This window comes from Natrix helvetica (assembly GCF_964273705.1).
Source record: "Natrix helvetica genome assembly, chromosome: 1".
Lineage (NCBI taxonomy): Eukaryota > Metazoa > Chordata > Lepidosauria > Squamata > Natricidae > Natrix > Natrix helvetica.
The window spans coordinates 134,991,064-135,010,940 of NC_138548.1; the positions used below are offsets into that span (position 1 = coordinate 134,991,064).

Sequence of the window (19,877 nt, forward strand, 5' to 3'; positions counted from 1 at the left end):
ATTGTCTCACTGATTATGTTTGAATCAGTTTTTAATCTCTTAAATCTGCCCAATCTTAAAACCTGATACATTGCTTCTTCCACGTCTCTTCATAACTAACTAATAAGTAAGCGAGGCTAAGAGATACACATACTCTTTACTTAATGACCAAGCTCTTTTCCAATGACCAGGTCATTAAGCAAAATGGTTATTAAGTGAAAATGTGACTAAGAGAGAGGGGGAGAAGATTGGTGGTTGTTTTTAGCCTCATTCAGATGAAGTTGTTTCAAACAGCTACATCAACATCAACCTTAAATCGGTGTGTGCTGTTGCCAGGCACACAAAATTTAGTTCTAAAGTGCATGCATTGGTCAGAAATATAATTTTTTATTACCGTCATATTTGAAAATGGCCAGTGACCAAAGTACAGGTAGCCCTTGATTAACAACAGTTCATTCAATGATGGTTTTAAGATGTGATGCCCTTGGACAAGTAACTTCAGACCCATCCTCAAAGTTACAACCACAGCACCATCAGCTACAATCACGTAATCACAATTTGGGCAATTAGAAACAAGCTTGCTTTTATGAGGATTGCAACATCTTGTGTCTACATGATCATGATTTTGGGACCTTCCCAGCCAGCTGGATGGATGAAATAAGTTCCAGAAATAAGAAACAACAATCCAAATTCATATTGCTGCCAAAATAAGCTACACAAACATGTTTATGTATTGTCCAGAAGTTGAATTCGATTTGTGGACATCTATTATATTTAAACATAAGAGGACTGCAAAACATCTGACAAACAGCCAATGTGTATGTGATTTGTTGTGGCCCAAAGAAGCTGCAAAGTCCTCTTAGTGGGCTGCATTTGGTTTGATGGTTGCATATAATGCAGGTCTGACAGATACGGTATCATCACAGCAACCTCATACGGAAAGGCATAGCAAAAACCACAAACCAACAATAACTCCTTAATTGCTATGTGAGAAAGAAAGTACAGTTAGACAAGACAGCAGCAGCTGCAGCAAATAGACTCCTAGCCCTTGTGGCATCTTTATCTTTATGACGAATAAGGGATGATGCTCAACAGCTATTTGATGAGCTATGTAGCAGCTGCCCAAGACCAAATACTGCTGCTGCACAGCTGGAAGCAGACACCATTGTATCATTAAAAGGCCAATAATTCCAATCTCACCATACAGGGAATATGTTGATGAGTTATTTGTAACCCCGATCAGCTCTGACAACTGTTTAGGAAAGACACCATTTCTAGAGCAGAGAATTTCATTGAAAAGGAACTGCAGAGTTATTAAAACTCAAAATCCTAATAGACAAAAGTGCTAGTTTATGTCAAGTCCGCGAATCATTTCAACTCTGCCGTTTAAAGAGATTTAGAAGTAACTGGCTGTAAATCAATGTACTGTCATAGTCAATATTGCATGAAAGGAGTCAGGCTATTATCAGGCATCTCTAATATCCTCCTTCCCCAAACTTATCTACAGAAGAACATCTTACATTATTGTAGGCAAGGCAGGGTTGGGCCAAGGACAAAAGCAGAACTGCATCTGTAATGGAAGACAGCTTTGGTTCTTTGTAGGCTAACCTGGTTAATGGGTTGCAGCAAAAGAAATTAAATGAGGACAGGGAAGTAGCAAAAGAAAGGGGAAAGAAGAAAAAGGGACAACATCATAATGCTGAAATAGTCAAAAAATTTGCCATTAGCTCTGACAAATGAAACATTTTTCTAAGGCCATAAAGGGCCATTCATTTCATGCTATGGTCCCTGCCAGCATTTCCCACAATTTATAAAAGCACTCTGGCTGTTCTCATTTGCATGCAAGAAATGGAACAAAAATGCCATGCAAGGAAAATTGGTTAATCAGCATTCATGGCAATTTAATAAAGACAAATTAAAAATAAATAAATCTGGGCATATTCCTGTAACTCCTGCCAGGACTTAATGCTATATTTGAAATAGCTGCAAGGACGGAAGTGAAAATATTATAAGAACATATAACTAGCTGAAAGCATTAAATAAAAAGGGAGGGAAGAGTATGCTCTCAGATTTTATTGCTCAGCCCAATGCTGTCATTAGCTCAATCTCGCCATTCCAAAAGGTTGTGAATAAGTGGGAAGAATAGGTGTGCCCATTTTTGCCCTAAAAACCCCTTTTTAAAAAACCTTTTTTAAAAAAAACAGTCATACCTTGTTTTAACTACATTTAAAGGGTTTTAATGCTGGTTCTGAACTGCTACAATACTTTTTTCCCCTTGGATTCAACAGGAATCCAAGAGGTTTCAAATATACCAGTCCTTCTCTATGGTGGAGCAACTTTTGCAATATTTGCATTTTATTTATGAAGCTACAATGAAGAGGATTCTTTAAAACTCTGAAGTTCATTCTTGCCCTCCAAATGATTTCTAAGGCTCAAACAGCACCCTCACTTTTCCAGATCCATTGGAATTACATATTTGGAAAGTAGCGGTTGCAATAAGAGAGGCACAGGCAGATGATGACTTACTTGGAGGAGATACTACGATCTTAGAATGCCTTTTACTTAATAGTTGCTAGCCATTGTTTTAAAAAAACATCTACTGTAGTCTTCTTCAAAAATGAAAGCTTCTGACAACTCTGGTAGGATAATTAAAATCACTCCTGGCAGATTCATTGGTTCCACCTACCTCTCTCTTCTGCTAAAACCCCAGCCTGATCATCATGATTCCCAAAGAATAGAAGAAATTCAGAAAGGATGGGAGCCCAAGCTCCATCTACAGCTACTGTGCTCTTTCTTCTGTTCTTCACTCAACACTGAAGTGTGTGCATGTTGTTCTTTGTCATCTTGTACAGGACATCTAGTTTTCTTCTCAGAGATTTGAGAGCAGAGCTGGAGTGGATTTGCAGTGCTAAGAATAGCCCTTGTCAGAGGTGTATGTAACACATACCCCTCGACCAGTACAGATCCGCGGAGGAGATGCAATGCAGTAATAAAAGCTTAAATGGGATGCTGCTTCCTTGATTCCAGCTCTCGGTGAGGGAGGATTTTTGCACATTAAAACTGGTAGCAAGTCAGTGGGTAGATGGATAATGGAAGGAGGGAAGCAGCCACACAGATAGAAAATTATAAGTAACCCCATTTAGATATATGTGGTTACTCTATGCTAATTACTGACAACAATACCCCACAAGGTTTCTACATTATAGTAGATTCCTATAATAAACATAAGATTACCTCTGAAGAGAAGTCAAACATCTACCTGATATAACTCACAACTCAGAGTAACTTTTGAGTTCCTGAAATTACTTATTTTAAAACCAAAAAAATAGGAGCCAATAAAAAGACTCCATTCCCAGCAAGGGAATTCTAAAGGTTTTTCGGACATCTGATGAATGCTAGGATCTGGATGAAAATCATATCCACCACGCTTTCCGACATTCTTCCTCCTACTCTAGGTTTAACATTGGGTTGGAATGAAAGCAAATCATCAACCGATTTGGGAACCTGGTACTGAGGAACAAGGTCTAAACTCCCACTGAACCAATCTTTATGGTTTTGCCAGTAGATTTGAGATAGGCTATCACTTAAAGGTGCTGGAGAAGACTCCTGCAAGTCCCTTGGACTGCAAGGCAATCAAACCGGTTAGTCTTAGAGGAGATCAACCCGGACTGCTCTGTAGAAAGCCATATCCTGAAGATGAAACTTAAATACTTTAGCTAATGAGAAGAAAGGACTAACTGGAGAAGAGTCTAATGCTGGGAACGATTGAGGGAAAAAGAAGAAGGGGATGACAGAGAATGAGGTGGCTGGATAGAGTCACTGAAGCAGTAGGCATGAGCTTAAATGGACTCTGGGGGATAGTAGAGGACAGGAAGGCCCGGAGGAACGTTGTCCATGGGGTCGCGATGGGTCGGACAAGACTTTGCAACTAACAACAACAATTACTTAAAGGATTTATAATTTTAGAAATCATCATCATTTTTTATGGTGGAGTAAAGAATTTCAGAATATAATCTGAAATTGGTCCTTTCTCTTTTGCCTCTAAAGTTAGGGACATTTGCATCTAAAGATAGGGACTACATTATTGAAACTTAGGGTGGAATTTATCAGATTACTTACCTTAGTTCCAATGGCAACTCTGAGAGCTGTTGCCCTTCCATTTCTGGAATTATTGCAGGTCTGATTCATATGCTGTGACGAGAAGATGTTTTCAGTCTCTCTGATGTTGCCCTTTCAACTGTTCTATTTGCTCTATTCTTCCACCTGCAAAGCTGCCTCTGCTTGCAATCCCTTTTGCTTTTCTTAGAGCAGTCAATGTGCTCCTATTCCTTCACTGCAACTGTAAACAAATCTAGAAAGTAATCTTATTTTTATAAGATTGCTTGTTTCTTTCCCTTTACATCTTTGTCACCATAAACCTTCTCTATTTTCCATACCACTTGCAACTGTCTTTTCATTCTTACATGCTATACTGGGGAAAAGGAGAGAGACAAACTAACTCCCTTTATTTTGTCCCTTGGGATCTGATTAACATAATTAAAATAGGAGATTGGATTGTGAAGGGGAAATGTTATGGATGAAGAAGAAAAATCTGGAATGGATTTCTATGGAAAAAGAGCATGGCACATAGGAGTTTCACTCCTGACTTCAATGAGATGCATGGGGTTTTCAGAAAATTAGGGTTGTTGTTTTTTAAATTTCAAGAGACCATGAGAAAAAATCTAATTTATGCAAATTAACGTACTGTGCACCTATATTGTATGACAAGGGCCTTGGTCGCGTTGGTGGATGATCTCTGGAGGGCCAGAGATAGGGGCTGTTCCTCTATCCTGGTCCTATTAGACCTATCAGCGGCCTTCGATACCATCGACCATGGTATCCTATTGCGCTGGCTGGAGGGGGTGAGAGTAGGGGGCACCGTTTTGTGGTGGTTCTGCTCCTACCTCTCCGACCGGACGCAATGTGTGTTGGCAGGGGAGCAGAGGTCGACCCTAAGGCTGCTCACTTGTGGGGTGCCACAGGGGTCGGTCCTCTCGCCCCTCCTGTTCAACACATACATGAAGCCGCTGGGTGAGATCATCCGTGGCTTTGGAGTCGGATACCACCTGTACGCTGATGACACACAGCTGTACATTTCCACCCCAAACCACCCCAACGAGGCCGTCAAAATGATGTCCCGGTGCTTGGAAGCCGTTCGGGTCTGGATGGGGGACAACAGACTCAGACTCAACCCCTCCAAGACGGAGTGGCTGTGGCTACCGGCGGCCCGGTTCAACCAGTGGACTCCATCGCTGGTCATAGGGGTGAACAACTGCCCCCCGTGGAGCGGGCGCGCAATTTGGGCATCCTCCTCGATGCCCGGCTGTCAATGGATGACCATGTGGCAGCTGTGGCGAGGGGGGCGTTCCACCAGGTTTGCCTGGTGCGCCAATTGCGCCCCCTATTGGACCGGGATGCCTTACGCACAGTCACTCATGCGCTGGTGACGTCTTGCCTGGACTACTGCAACGCTCTCTACATGGGGCTCCCCTTGAGATGCACCCGAAGACTACAGCTAGTTCAGAATGCGGCCGCGCGGGCTATCATGGGGAGGACCAGATACTCCCATATAACACCACTCCTGCGCGAGCTGCACTGGCTGCCTGTGGTTTTTCGGGTGCGTTTCAAGGTGTTGGTTACCATCTTCAAAGCGCTTCATGGCACGGGACCTAGTTACCTGCGGGATCGCATCTCACCTCATACATCCCTGCGACCAATCCGCTCCCACAGGGAGAGACTCCTCCGGGTGCCGTCCACTAAGTAGTGTCAACGGGCGGCGCCAAGGAGTAGAGCCTTCTCTGTGATGGGCCCAACCCTCTGGAATGACCTCCCCTCCAATATTAGAACTACTACCGACCTCCGCTCCTTCCGACAGAAACTTAAGACCCACCTGTTCCAATTAGCTGGCCTGGCTGATTTATAGTCCCACTTTCAACCTCCTGGCAAACACCTTATTTTGGGGTAATTTTTAAGGGTAATTTTAATTTATATTCGAATTTTAATCTATTATTGTACAGTGTATATCCTACCTCCTCCGTCTATTTATGTATATCTATCTATATTTTTGTATCTACATTGTTTTAATATGACTGTACACCGCCCCGAGTCCTGTTTAGGAAAGGGTGCGGTCTATAAATTAAAGATGATGATGATGATGATGATGATGATGATGATGATGATGATGATTATTATTATTATCATCTAAAAAACCTTATCCCATGTCCAATAATAGGTACTCAGGTTCTTCAGTATTTCCTAAGCAAAATAGAAGCCTTCTGCAATGGATGTGCAATATATATATTTTTTAAATCGCAAAGCACTTTTGGTCTTTTAATCCATGCTGCGGATCTATGATATACATTATCCAAAGTAAACAAGATCCTTTATTTACCATTTAGAGAAAGAACGGTGAAAAGCACTGGAATCTTAAAATGAGCACTTTGTGGGGCAGGTTCCTATTAGAGCAGGAACACCACCCAGTGTAAATGTCCATATTTTCTCTCTCATCCTCATTTTATAATAACTGCCAAACATACCATGAATTGTCCATGCATTTGCTTCCATTCAATTTGTTTTAAAACAAAACAGCAACAATGCTCTGCATGTTGGCTTTATACAGTTGTCCAAGCTGGTTAAATCAAGGGAAAAGAAGATTTGTGAAGGGGAGCTGCTGTAAACGAAGGAGACAAATCTGGCCTGGATTTTTTGGGAGATCTGAGAAAAAGTACACTACTTAGCATTTCCAACTTTAATTCTGAGAACCAGGTTTTTTCCCCCCTGTGTTGTGCTGGAGTTTCCAGGGAAATAAATGAGTGTTTATTTTTCAAAAGATTCAGCAATACTTTCAAGTAAATAGGGGTCAATTTGATATGAAACAGGATTTAAAACTCTCCCTGGGGCTTGGAGACCTGAGACAACCAGGTGTTTTATAGTCAACATGCAAGTTTGTTAATTGTGAAGAAAGGAGAAATGAGGAATGTATTATATATAAAGCTGAGAAACAGAAATTAGATACTAAACAGAAATAGAAAACGAAAACAAGAAAGCTAGAACCAGCAATATTATTCTAGTGAAGTTCACCATTTTGCTGTCTCTCTGAGATGACAAAGACAGCATTTGCTCATAACATCTGGAATGGAATGCATAGGGAGTACTTTTTACAGATAAAATGTTAGTTTATAGCAGACCTATTATCTAGGGAACTGCAATATATCAAGGTCATATTGGTTAATGTGTGTGTGCCTGTGTGTGTGTTTGTGTGTGTGTATATACACACACACTGTATATATCATGACCAGCATGAAGAAAGTTTACAAACCACAAAATTGTCTCTAGGGCACACTTGCAGGACAAAATTCTCTTTTACCAAAGACAGGCATATGTTCACATAAGGGAATTCTGAGCCTGTTGTTTCCCAGTCTACAATTAGACAACTATTAATAAAACTGACAGGTTTAAAAGGCATTCTTCATCAAAGAAACAACAAACACTTCTGGAATCTGAAATATTGTGGGTTTTTTTAATTATATGTTTATTCATATTTGTCAATTTATTATGTTTGATTATTGAGGGAAGAATATAAATAAAAAAGCTGCCCCATATGGGCAGGATATAAATTTAATAAATAAATGCATAAATATATTACGACTATTGTATTTTTATAATGTTGATTATTAGCATTTTATGGTATTTTAAATATTGATTATTTATTTATATTAGAGAGATCATTGTACTGTATCATCATTTCTGTATTGAAAAAGCTGGAGATCATTTTTGTTATAAGTTTGATGCAGTGATGGGTTCCGGATCCCCTCGCAACCGGTATGCCACAACAAGGCCGGGCATCCACCATGTGCATATGCGCTGTGCACGCATGTGCACCCACTGCCCGTGACATTCCAGCTGCTCAGCAGAGCGTTGTGCAGGCGCCCTAAGCTAAATAAGTGTGCACAAATGGCCTGAGTGGGTCAAATATAGGTAAAAAACGCAGGTGGGCGGGTGGGCCCTCTGAAGCACCGTACCGGAATAGTGCCTGCTGCTCCCAGCAGGCACCAGTATGCCCATACCAGAGCATACTGGCCGGAACCCACCACTGGTTTGATGTATATTTTTGGCACTTTTAAACTTATCCTTTAATTCCCTTCCCTTCTTTCTCTTTATGCTAATTTGTACTTCAATGTTTCTTTTTGAAATTTAATGAATATATATATATAAGCTTAACTTGGAAGAACAGGATACTCTCACTCATTCTTGAATTCAAAAATAGTAATACCGATTTTATGCACCTCCGTTATATAGACTACAAACAAAATCTACCCTTGTCAAGAAATTATAGAAAAGTTACTTGAAGGCCAAGTGGACAAAGAAAGACAAGCTATTATCAAAGTCTTGAATTGCAATATGATCTATCTATTTATTTAGCTACCATGCCACAATGCTTAAAGCACTACTCATAGTGGTTAACCACATAATAAAACACAAATACAATAACATTTACATGGTAAACCAAAATGTCAATTTAACACATCCAGGATGAGGCAATAGTAAATACTAAAACCATACCTAAACCTAGAACATTACCACAGTCACATCATACAACAAAGGATAAAACTCAATTTGCTTCAGAAAACTCACTCTAATGCCATGATGGTGAACCTATGGCACACATGCTGCAAGTGGCATGCAGAGTCATCTCTCCAGGCACGCAAGCCGTCACACCTTGTTCTTCCGGGTTCCGGCTCACTGACCAGCTGGTCTTCATGAGCACATGAGTAAGCAGAAACTGGAAGAGCAGCCACCCTTACTAAAACTATCACTTCTATTTGATAATTTATAACCGTGATGCATGGCGAACCTATTGCACACAGAGCCCTCTCTGTGGGCACATGCGCCAGCCAACTGATCTTCGGGTTTTGAGCACACTGTTGTGCATGAAGACCAGCTGGCCATGCCAGAAACCTGAAGACTAGCAGGCAGGCACGCACATGCACACTCACCAACTGGTCTTCGGGTTTCCGGTGCTCCAGCATATATATGCTGGTCTTGTTGTATTCGGGTCTTTTCTCGTGTAAGATTGAGATTGTCTTGGCAACGTTTCGGTGAGGTCTCACTTGCCATCTTCAGACTGGGTTTTGGGCTTAAAGCATGGTAGGAGCTGCCATCTTTCTATAAATCTTGGTGGGGGTGTGTGTTGAGTGCTGGCTTTGTTTCAGTAAGTGGAATGATTAGTCATGTGGTTGTATCATGATTGGTAGATTGGTGCTGATTGGTGCTGGTTGTGTGTCCATTGTTGTTTCATGTTGTAACGGACTGGGTGGTGGGTGGGGCTCATTTGTTGACTAGGGCTGGTTTCCAGATGTCTGGTAGGTGGGAAGTATCATCACGTTTATTCATGTTATGGGGGTGTTTCTCTTTCGATAGCTTACATAATTATTCTCTTGTTGAAGTGTTCAGTTTTGGAGATTAACCTGGTTCCTTCAAAATTAATTTCATGTCCTGAAGTTTTAAGGTGCTGAAAAAGGGAGGAAGTTTTTTCTTTTTTTCTTACTGGGTTCTTGTGTTCTGCGATGCGTGCATTTATTCTCCTGTTCATTTGTCCTATGTATGTTGCAGGGCAGATTTTGCATGGTATTTCATAGACTTCTTGGTTTTCCAGCTGGACTTTGTCTTTGGGGTTTCTTAAGATGTTGGCTATTTTTTGGTCAGTGTTGAAGGCTGTCCTGATATTGTGTCTGTGGAGAATTTTGCTGATTTTACCTGTGGTGCCTTTGATGTAAGGGAGGAGCGCGATGCCGTTGTCCTTTTCTGTGTCTCGGTTTTTGGAGGGAGTCTCCCTTTGGATTAGGTTGGTAATTGTTTTTCTTTGGAATCCATTGGAGATTTAAATGTATTACAACCACACAACCAATCATTCCACTTACTGCAACAAAGCCAGCACTCCACACCCACCCACCAAGATTTATAGAAAGACGGCAGCTTCGATCACGCTTTAAGCCCAAAACCCAGTCTGAAGATGGCAAGTAAGACCTCGCCGAAACGTTGCAAAGAGAATCTCAATCTTACATGGGAAAAGACCTGAGTACAACAAGACCAGCATAACTATACCCGTGAAAATCTATGAATATATATATATGGATTTTTCCATTAAAATATAATAGAACAGTTTATGCCTGTTCTTGTCACCAAAATATTTGTTGCTATTTCATATTATTTCATATTATTTCTGGTACATTTTAAATATGCAGTATTATATAATTAAATATATACCACATTTCAGTTATATAATAGAATAAGCAATATAAAGTAAATAGCATTAAGAGCTATGGCTCTTTCTTAATTTTATTTATTTTTGTATGTGGTGCTGGTAACCATGGCACCTTAAGGGTTAACATATTCTAGCATTTAAGCGGAGAAAATAAATGTAAAAGAAAATAAAAATAAAAAGCAAAATAAGTTTAACAATGACACAAATACCCAAAATTATTTATTTATTTATTTATTTATTTATTCATTCATTCATTCATAACAGTTTTTTGTAATTATTGTCATCAAAATATGATTTTCTGGACATTTGGGAAGTATATTTTGTTTTTGTGGTTGTTGTTGTTGTTTGTTTCTTGGATAACCCTCTTTTAACTGATGTGCCAAATACAAAATTCTTTTTTTTTTAAGTGTTGAAGAAACAAACTAGCCAAACTGTTACACATAATTCCAAAGATAGACAACAAAGTACAATTCCAATATGTATAAGTGACAGGAAAAAAATGCAGAATCTGATATAAACACTAAACCTGTCAGGTGCAAGGAACCAAAAACGACACCAGGAGCTGATCAGCATGGTATGAGAGCCTCTAGAAACTCCTCCCCTCAACTCAGCTCCAGTTTCGACCACAAAAACACAGTAATTAAAGATGGCATTTTAAAAAAAAATCCGTTTGGATAAATAGCAATATCTTTTTTTCTGTTTATTATGATGCAAGTATTTTTTTTTTCATTTGAGCTTGCTGTGAGTAAAATCAAATTAAAAATCCACCTGGGGAATTAAATGCTGCAACTTCAATAGATTTGATTTCTTTTTTTTTTCTTTTAGTTTCCTCAATTATTTTAGTAGGGTTTTTCACACACACACACACACACACACACACATACACACACACACACACACATCCTGCATGGAATACACCTGATATATTTGAGATATTTTTTGTCTGATAAAACAAAGGTCAACCATTTTTAAATCTCTATATTACACCAAGAGTTTGCTCTAGCCAAATCAGTGAGCAATGCCTAAGAATAGCTGCCTCCATGATACAGGTGGTATTCAGCAAGTTCTGACCAGTTCTGGAGAACCAGTAGCGGAAATTTTGAGTAGTTCATAGAACCGGTAAATACCACATCTGACTGGCCCTGCCCCCATCTATTCTCTGCCTCCCAAGTCCCAGCTGATCGGTAGGGAATGGGGATTTTGCAGCAACCTTCCCCTGGAATGGGGAGGGAATGGGGATTCTGCAGTATCCTTCCCTTGCCACGCCTACCAAGCCATGCCACAACCATCAAGCCACGTCTGCAGAACTGATAGTAAATTTGAATCCCACCACTGCTCCATGATATTTAGACACTTTGTCCCATCAAACCAATTATGTTCTATTTTTCAGAACAAATTATGTATTCACAAATAGAAATTAAATCTTCCATTAGTAAGTTCTCTGTAGTCTCTTAACCATTTATATTTTACACAAACAATAGAACTAGTCACAGATGTATGGGAAATAATATTATTCATGGCTAATGGCCAAGATGGAGAAGATTTAAATCCTCAGATTTGATTTATTGCTCCAGCCAAAATTGTTGGAAGGTCAAAAAGTACAAGTATTTCCAGTGAATGAACTCTTGCATGAGAACATGTTTACAGTACAAACCATTGATGGGAACTGTACACTGTACGTTCATTAACTTGAAAGCCTCCTTTTTTAAATTGATGAACCCAATTTAGGGAGATCAACCCTAAATGTAAACAGATATAGGCAGGCATTTGATATTTTACCAATCCCTGTCTGTTTCACTGTTCAGCTGAGACAGCTGCGGAGTCTAAAAATTAATGGGTACATTTACATTAGGAAAACAACACTGCCCCAACATCCTGACGGCTGGCAGGAAAAGTCAGCTTAGCAACAGTTCAGAGTAATGCCAGGCTAACCAAATGATGCTATTCAGCAACTATGCTTCCCACAGAAACAAAGTCCACCATAATGTCAACAACTACTAAAAATATTACAGCTATCAACCCACACCCCATAAGTTTTCATCTGTCACCCTGCAGACAAATTAACTCAGCAAACATGAATAACAAGATGTTACCCTAGATTGCTGTTTTGTTTTGCTCTTTTAAAAAAGCTGGAGTCTACTCAAAGCAATTGGCTCAAAAATAAAAGTCCAAATTTGCAATTATGTAGTTAAGATTGATGAAAAAACAACAAGCAGCTAATTCTTGTTATTATATATATATAGCTTCAGTGTATAAATTCCAGTGTACCAAATTCCATAAAAAAAAAGTTCTTGCAATCTTTCAATATAGTCAGTAAATTAATAGTAATCACTCTTAAAACCTATTTATTCCAACCACCCAATTGAAGTATATGTTTAAGTGTCTTCTTGACAGATAACTATGTTTAAGCTTTAATTGGGTGACATCTTGTACTATCTTGCTTAAATTGCAGAGTTGGATCTCTGGTTTTGAAAAAGATGGACTGGTGGACTGGTGTTGGGCATTACCTATTAAACAAAAGGAAAGGAAAGAAACAAAACTGTAACAAAAGAAATCAGTTGGATTGATAATGGGTAAGGCACACTTTGGAGACACCATTGTACAAATCATTTTCCCTTCTACCTTGTTTATTTATTTTTATTTATTTATCATTAAATGTATATTGCCGCCTATTCGCCCATGGCCTATGTTTAAATCAACATAAGCCAGCACACATAAACAAATACAGATTGCAGAACTGATCTTTCAGTAAAAAAAAACCTCCAATCCCTTGTCACAATATTAAACGGCATCTATAATTTCTGCTGATTTACTTTAATACTACAGATATAAAGTAATATTGCTATTGCCTTAAGAAATGTATATGGGAGCATGCATAGCCGCTGATCCATATTATTTCTATTTACATTTAAGCTTTAACATATGACACATTGCATTGTGCCAACAATAGTGACACATTAATCCGCCTATTGAAGTTTCTGTGTTTAGGGAATCCTAAGTATAGAAATCCTTTTATAATAAATGAAATTCAGTTCATTCAAGACTCCCAAGTATCTGCTTAAAACAAACTGATATTATATTCATGTTTTTCTCTTTGATAAAATTGTGGCGTTTGATTTTATCAGGCAAGAAACTGATGCTGTTAAGATTTGACATTATACACACACCCACAGATTAATATAACATTTGCAAATAAACATAAGTAAAAGTTATCATCATTGATATTAGGCAAAGAATATCAATTATTTTCTGAGGTTATCAATTATTTTCTGCGAGACAATAACAAAGAAAATGTGAAGTATACATTGAATGGCACAACTTTCCTTTTAGTCCATTAATTATCCCTAGGCAACCTTCATAAAAACTCTATAACCAGTAACAAAACTACAGAATCTAACACTGGCAAAACAGATCTGGTATAAAATCCTTTATTTTTGCAAATTGAGAACTAGAGAAAAAGATGAGGAAGTGGGAAAGAATAGGTTAAAAAAAGATGCAAAACTTTTCACTTAGCTGTAGATACCAAGGTAAAGATGTTCAAAAGTTCTGATCATATTTTTTCTATGTTTCCTATAACATATTAGCATTCTAGAAAGTCATTGTGGTCTCTTGAATACAATTGCATGTCTTTTTACAACCTCACCTTATTCAGCATTCCACTGTGGTCCAGGAGTCTCAAGGCAATACCTGCATTTAAAAAAAAATCAACATTAATTTGGGTCCCATTTTACTTACAAGGACTAATGTCAGCTCATAACACAGGCACTGAAGATGCTTGAGATAAATTTAATTGCCAGAAAGGTTCCTCAGCAAGCAGAGAGCAATTAATGTTACTGGTTCAATAATTTGTAATACTTAGTAATCTCTTATTACTTTCGCTATTGTTCATATCAAAGAGGACTGATAAGTGGATCAGCACAATTTTTAAAGAGGAAAAAACAGAGATGAAAGAAGCGAGAAACATTTCATAGTCCAAGAAACTTTTAAAGTTTAGAATGCAACATCTATTAGCTTTTTTGAATAAAATGTATGGACGTGGAAGGTAAATGTTAAGTATTTATAAAGACAGACCTCGACTTTATGACCACAGTTGAGCCCCAAATTTATGTTGCTAAGTGAGACATATGTTAAAGTGAATTTTGTCCCATGTTATGACCTTTTTTAACAAAGTTATTAAGTGAATCACTGCAATTGTTACATTAGTAACCTGGCTGTTAAGTGAATCTGGCTTCCCCACTGACTTTGCTTGTCAGAAGGTCACAAAAAAGGACCACATGACCCAGTGGTGGGTTCTGGATCCCGTTCCAACTGGTACGGTTGGAACAAGGCATTGATGCTTACCTGATACGCCTCTTCTCATAGTGGGGGAGGAGTATCCAGGATGGGTTGACCTTGTCCTCTCTTGATTGGACTGAGTCAGATAAGCTCTTTTAGCCACGCCTTGGTCACCAGGCTCCACCCAGTTATTGGCAAAGAACTCTATCCCACTCGCTGTGTCATCCACTCTAGACTTTATTTTAGTTTCAAACCTTTATTTCTTCAACAGAACAGTTCAACAATCAACATAACAATTTCGCAACATACCTATATCAGGGAGGGACTGTATACTCCTCCCCCACTATGAGAAGAGGTGTATCAGGTAAGTACCAATGCCCCTTCTCCATAGTGAGGGGAGGAGTGTCCAGGATGGGACGTACCAAAGCCTACATGTCCCTAGGGAGGGTTACACATTTGAGTATATGCCCAAACTTATGCCTGGTGAGACCCCTCCCCTGCCTTGTGAACAGCCTGTAACACCCTACATCCGAATGAGGCTTCCACAGAAGCAAAGGAGTCCAACTTGTAATTCCTCACGAATGGTGAGGGGGAAGACCCTGTGACTGCCCTACAGATCTCAGATAGTGAAGCCTGCATGGCCCAGGCCGCCAAAGTGGCCGTGCTTTGTGTAGATTGCACTGTGATAGAGCTCGGTGTTTGCAGACCCCGTGCCTGATAGGCAGAAGCAATACAGGTTCTTAACCACCTGCCTATCGTGGTGGAAGTCACCTTGTTCCCCAGGGACCCCGGCTGGAAGGAAACAAATGGGACTTCTGACTTCCTGTTTGGCCTGGTTCTTCTGAGGTAAATCCTCAGAGCCCTCCTCATGTCCAAGGTGTGCCACTTCCTCTCTAATGGGTGAGAAGGGTCCAGGCAGAAATTGGGCGATATCAGCTTCTGCGAGTGATGGAAGCAAGAGCACCCTTTGGGTATGAAGGAGGGGTCCAACCTTAGCACTACCCTGTCCTGGTGGAACACGCAGAGATCCTCCCTGGTAGACAGAGCCTGCAGTTTGGATATCCTCCTGGCGGAGGTGATGGCCACCAAAAAGGCCACCTCCAGTGTCAGGAACTTCAGAGAGACAGTATGTAATGGATCAAACGGAGGGCCTGCCAGAGCATCCAACACCTTGTGTAAGTCCCAGGAAGAGTACCTGTGCACCGTGGGCAGTTTAAGATTGGAGGCCCTCTTGAGGAACTGCCTGACCATCAGATGGTGAGTCAGTGTCTGAGAACTACCGCACAGGAGTACCGATGAAATGGCTGAGACCTGTCTCCTAATCGTGTTGGGAGCCAACCCTCTGTCCAGCCCCACCTGAAAGAAGTCCAGAGCATGTGCAACAGTGGCCCAGATTGTGGCCCCTAGAGATGCACCATGTTGAAAAAGCCCACCATGTAGTGCCATAAATGCGCTCCATGGAGGGTCTGCGAGTTGCCTGGATAGTCTGTATAAACCTGGGGGAGAAGTGATCTTCCCTCAGGATGCTCCACTCAAGCGCCAAGCGGTCAACTGGAGCTACTGAGGGTCCGGGTGTTCCAGCGATCCCTGACTGAGGGAGATCCTCTCCTGGGGGATCCTCCAGGGCCTGTCCACTGAAAGGGATTGGAGATTGGCAAACCAAGGCCTTCGGAGCCAACATGGGGCAATCAGTACCACCTCCACCCCCTCCCACAAGATTTTTTGTATGACCCTAGGGGTCAGGGGTAAGGGTGGAGGCATAGAGGAGCCCCGGGGCCAAGGGCAGCAGAGAGTGTCTATCCCCTCTGCCCCTCATGTCCAGTACCTGGAGTAAAACCTTGGGAGCTGGGCGTTGAGAGGGGTGGCGAATAGGTCGGCCTACGTGCATCCAAAGCACTCTGCCAGCTCCTTGAAGATTGTTGGCTGCAGCTTCCACTCCGAATTGTCCACCTCAGTCCAGCTGAGCCAGTCGGCTCTGATGTTCTCCACCCCTGCTATATGTTCTGCCCTCAGCGAATGCTGTCTAAGGTCATAGACTATCTGAGGTGCTTCTACTATTTTTCATAGTTGGACATCCAATTCTGAGTTTCTGGTGGGTTCAGGCATGGGAACTGGTCTGTCTGACCCTTTTTCCATGGCTAGAAGAGTGCTATGATTCTATGACTAGGATTAGCTCAGAAAATTTCTTGAATGTATTATGAATTCTTTGAGTTCAATTCACTTGTCGACCACTAGGGTGCGTTGCAAGATTTTGTAGATGCAGGCACAGTTCACATGGCAGCCACTAGAGTGCATTGCAAAACTTTGTAGACACAGTTCACTGGTCAGCCACTAGAGTGTGTTGCAGGTCTTTGGAGATGCAGGCGCAGTTCACGTGTCAGCCACTAGAGTGCATTGCAAAACTTTGTAGACGCAGACGCAGTTCACTGGTCAGCCACTAGAGTGTGTTGCAGGGCTTTGGAGATGCAGGCGCAGTTCACGTGTCAGCCACTAGAGTGTGTTGCCAGACTTTGTAAATGCAGGCACAGTTCACGTGTCTGCCACTAGAGTGCATTGCAAAACTTAGCTGACTCTCCAGTTTTTGGAATTCCTAAGGGTCTTTACCCGAACTCGGAACCCGTCTTGGACCTGGCTAGCTTGGTACTTTCTATAGGGGTTGAGCCCTTCCCAAATAATTCATAAACAATAGTAACCAATCCACAAGAGCATAACAATCTCTTCAGCTGAACTACATCTGCCTTTTGGCCCTTTGGCTGCCCGAAGGCTTTGCACACGAATGTTAGGATGGTTGGGGCTTCTTTATTGCCCCTCGTTTTCAGAACAATTTATCATTAAAGTTCAAAGGATTTGGGAGGTCAGGTCTGGATTAGCTGACCTCTTTTTCATTCAAGTTTCGTTTCCATGGAGATCTTTCTACTTTTACAAAAGTGGAAGGCTTTTACAACCACTTAAGGAATAAGGCTTGGAATCTGCATCAGGTTTCTCTTTCTTTGTTAGGCCACATATGTTTGGCCTTAACAGCAGCAGATCAGATTACATAGGTTGGGAAAGGGTGGAGTTGCTTTATCATGCAATTCCTGGATCTCTTCCCCTGGAGCTCAATTAGATGGAAACAAGGTCGATCTTGCTTTCAAATAAGGAGAGAGAGGAAACGTGCTTTTCTAACTTTGCAGGATCTGCTTTCTCAGTGTATCAGAGAAGAACAAAAACAGGTTTTTCAGAGCAGATTGAATCAGCTAGGTGGTAGACGCTGCATTTCTCATGCAACTCTTGGCCCCTTTTTAACACATTTTCTTAATCACAAGAGTCCTTCATCTCAGGAGAGATAATCAGCCTTTCTCACTGAAACAGGATGTTCCTCTTTGCTCCAAGAGGAGGTGGGGGAAATCCCGGCAGCTGATTTCAGTTAGACTGCAAATAGAGTTTGGTATTCAACTTCAATGTCCCTTTTACTCGAGGGGAGCTCAAAATAACATCATCTTTATACTGTTCTGCCTCAGGTGGTTGCCCCACCCCCATGCCTCTGTGACCTGGGCTGTGCACTGCCTTAGCAGTTGCTGCACAGGCTTTCTATCCCCGCTGGGGGTTTCCTCAGCCTCTAGTGATTGATCAGGCAGCGTGGAGGCAATTTTGATCACTTTTGCAGCAATTTAAAATTTTTCCTTTAAGTTTCTTCAGGATCTCAGGATGAACACAGCCGTCCGTTGATGGACTGAGTCGATAACTGGGTGGAGCCTGGTGACCAAGGCATGGCTAAAAGCTTATCTGACTCAGTCCAATCAAGAGAGGACAAGGTTAACCCATCCTGGATACTCCTCCCCTCACTATGGAGAAGGGCCTGGTGGCATCCACATGGACGCACGCAGCGTGCACAGGCATCTTAGAGCCTCTGCAGGCCTCTGCGTTGCTCCAGCTGCTCAGCAGAGCGTCGCACAGGTGCTGTACGCACTGTGCACATGCATGGAAGTGCCGAAGACTTAAAAGACCACTAAGGAGCTTGGGCGGGCAGCCGGGCGGGCCCTCCGGAGCACCGTAACAGAACGGTATCTGGTGCTCCGGGTAAGCTCCGGTATGCCCGTACTGGGGAGTACCACCTGCAACCCACCACTGACATGACCCCAGGACACTGCAACCATCATAAATATGAGTCAGTTGCCAAGCATCTGAATGTTGATCCCATTACCATGGGGATGCTGCAACAGTCCTAAGTGTGAAAATCAGTCATAAGTCACTTTTTTCAGTGCCGTTGTAACTTCAGACAGTCACTAAGCAAACTGCTGCTAAGTCGAGGACTACCTGTACAAACACAAAACAATGCTAGGATTTTCAGAGTTTTTCCTATTATTTCCTCAAGAAAATGGGGTCCTTTATTAAATATCCACATGGTGGACAAGAAAAAGGGAGATAAAGAAATGATATATATAAGACAAAAGAGCAGTCATCCAATGGGGGAACTGTGAGAAAGAACAACATCCTCATGTTGCAAAAGAAGAATTGGGTTACCCTATGGTAGCCAAAAACAAGAAGCTAGCAGCACTTTTTCAACTAAAATGCATATTAAAAGGCATAAGCTTCTACAACTAGAGCTCACTTCATCAGAAGCATCAAAAGCAGGGGTGGGATTCAGCTGGTTCAGACTGGTTTGGGCGAACTGGATATTAATTTTAATCTGGTTCGCCGAACTGGTAGTTACAAGGATTGGCTGACCCTGCCCACCCCACCCCTCCCAAGAGTCTTCATGCAGCCCATTTTGAATGCCAGGTAAGTGCAGGTCCCACGTGGAGGCTCTGGGAGGGCAAAAAATGGGCCTACAGGAAGTACTGGAAGTCCGGAAATGAGCCTGTTTCCGGCCTCCAGAGCCTGGGGAGGGTGAAAAATGAGCCTACCAGAAGTACCAGAAGTCTGGAAACAGCTCCATTTCTGGCCCCCAGGGGGCTCCTGAGCCTGGGGGAGGCCGTTTTTGCCCTCCCAGAGGCTCAAGGAAAGCCTCCGAAATCTGGGGAGGGTGAAAATGCCCCCCCACAGTGGTGGAAGCCAACTAGGCCAAGCCCCCATGGCCATGCCCCACCCAACAACTGGGCAAAGAACCGATGGGTAAAAATTTTCAATCCCACCCCTGATCAAAAGGATACTCAGAAAAAGAGGACAATGAATAAAATTCTCATGCTTGATTTGCAAAGGCACCTAAACCCAGATTCTATAAAAATCTACACACACATATACACACCACCTTTATTATTTTTTTATAAACAACTCAAGGCAGGGAACACATCTAATACTTATTCCTGCTATTCCCTCACAATAACAACTCTGTGAGGTG

At 41.5% G+C, this 19,877-nt stretch overlaps 1 protein-coding gene across 6 annotated transcripts in view; it reads right to left on the reverse strand.

Annotated features, from left to right (window-relative positions):
* SEMA5B (semaphorin 5B) overlaps nucleotides 1–19,877 on the reverse strand; it is a 532,760-nt gene that overhangs the window by 381,379 nt on the left and 131,504 nt on the right. For all 6 annotated transcript variants that reach the window (XM_081938785.1, XM_081938788.1, XM_081938787.1 and 3 more), the window contains one exon: nucleotides 13,926–13,969. The gene's annotated coding sequence lies outside the window, so the exon portion shown is untranslated. The remainder of the gene's footprint in view (nucleotides 1–13,925; nucleotides 13,970–19,877) is intronic.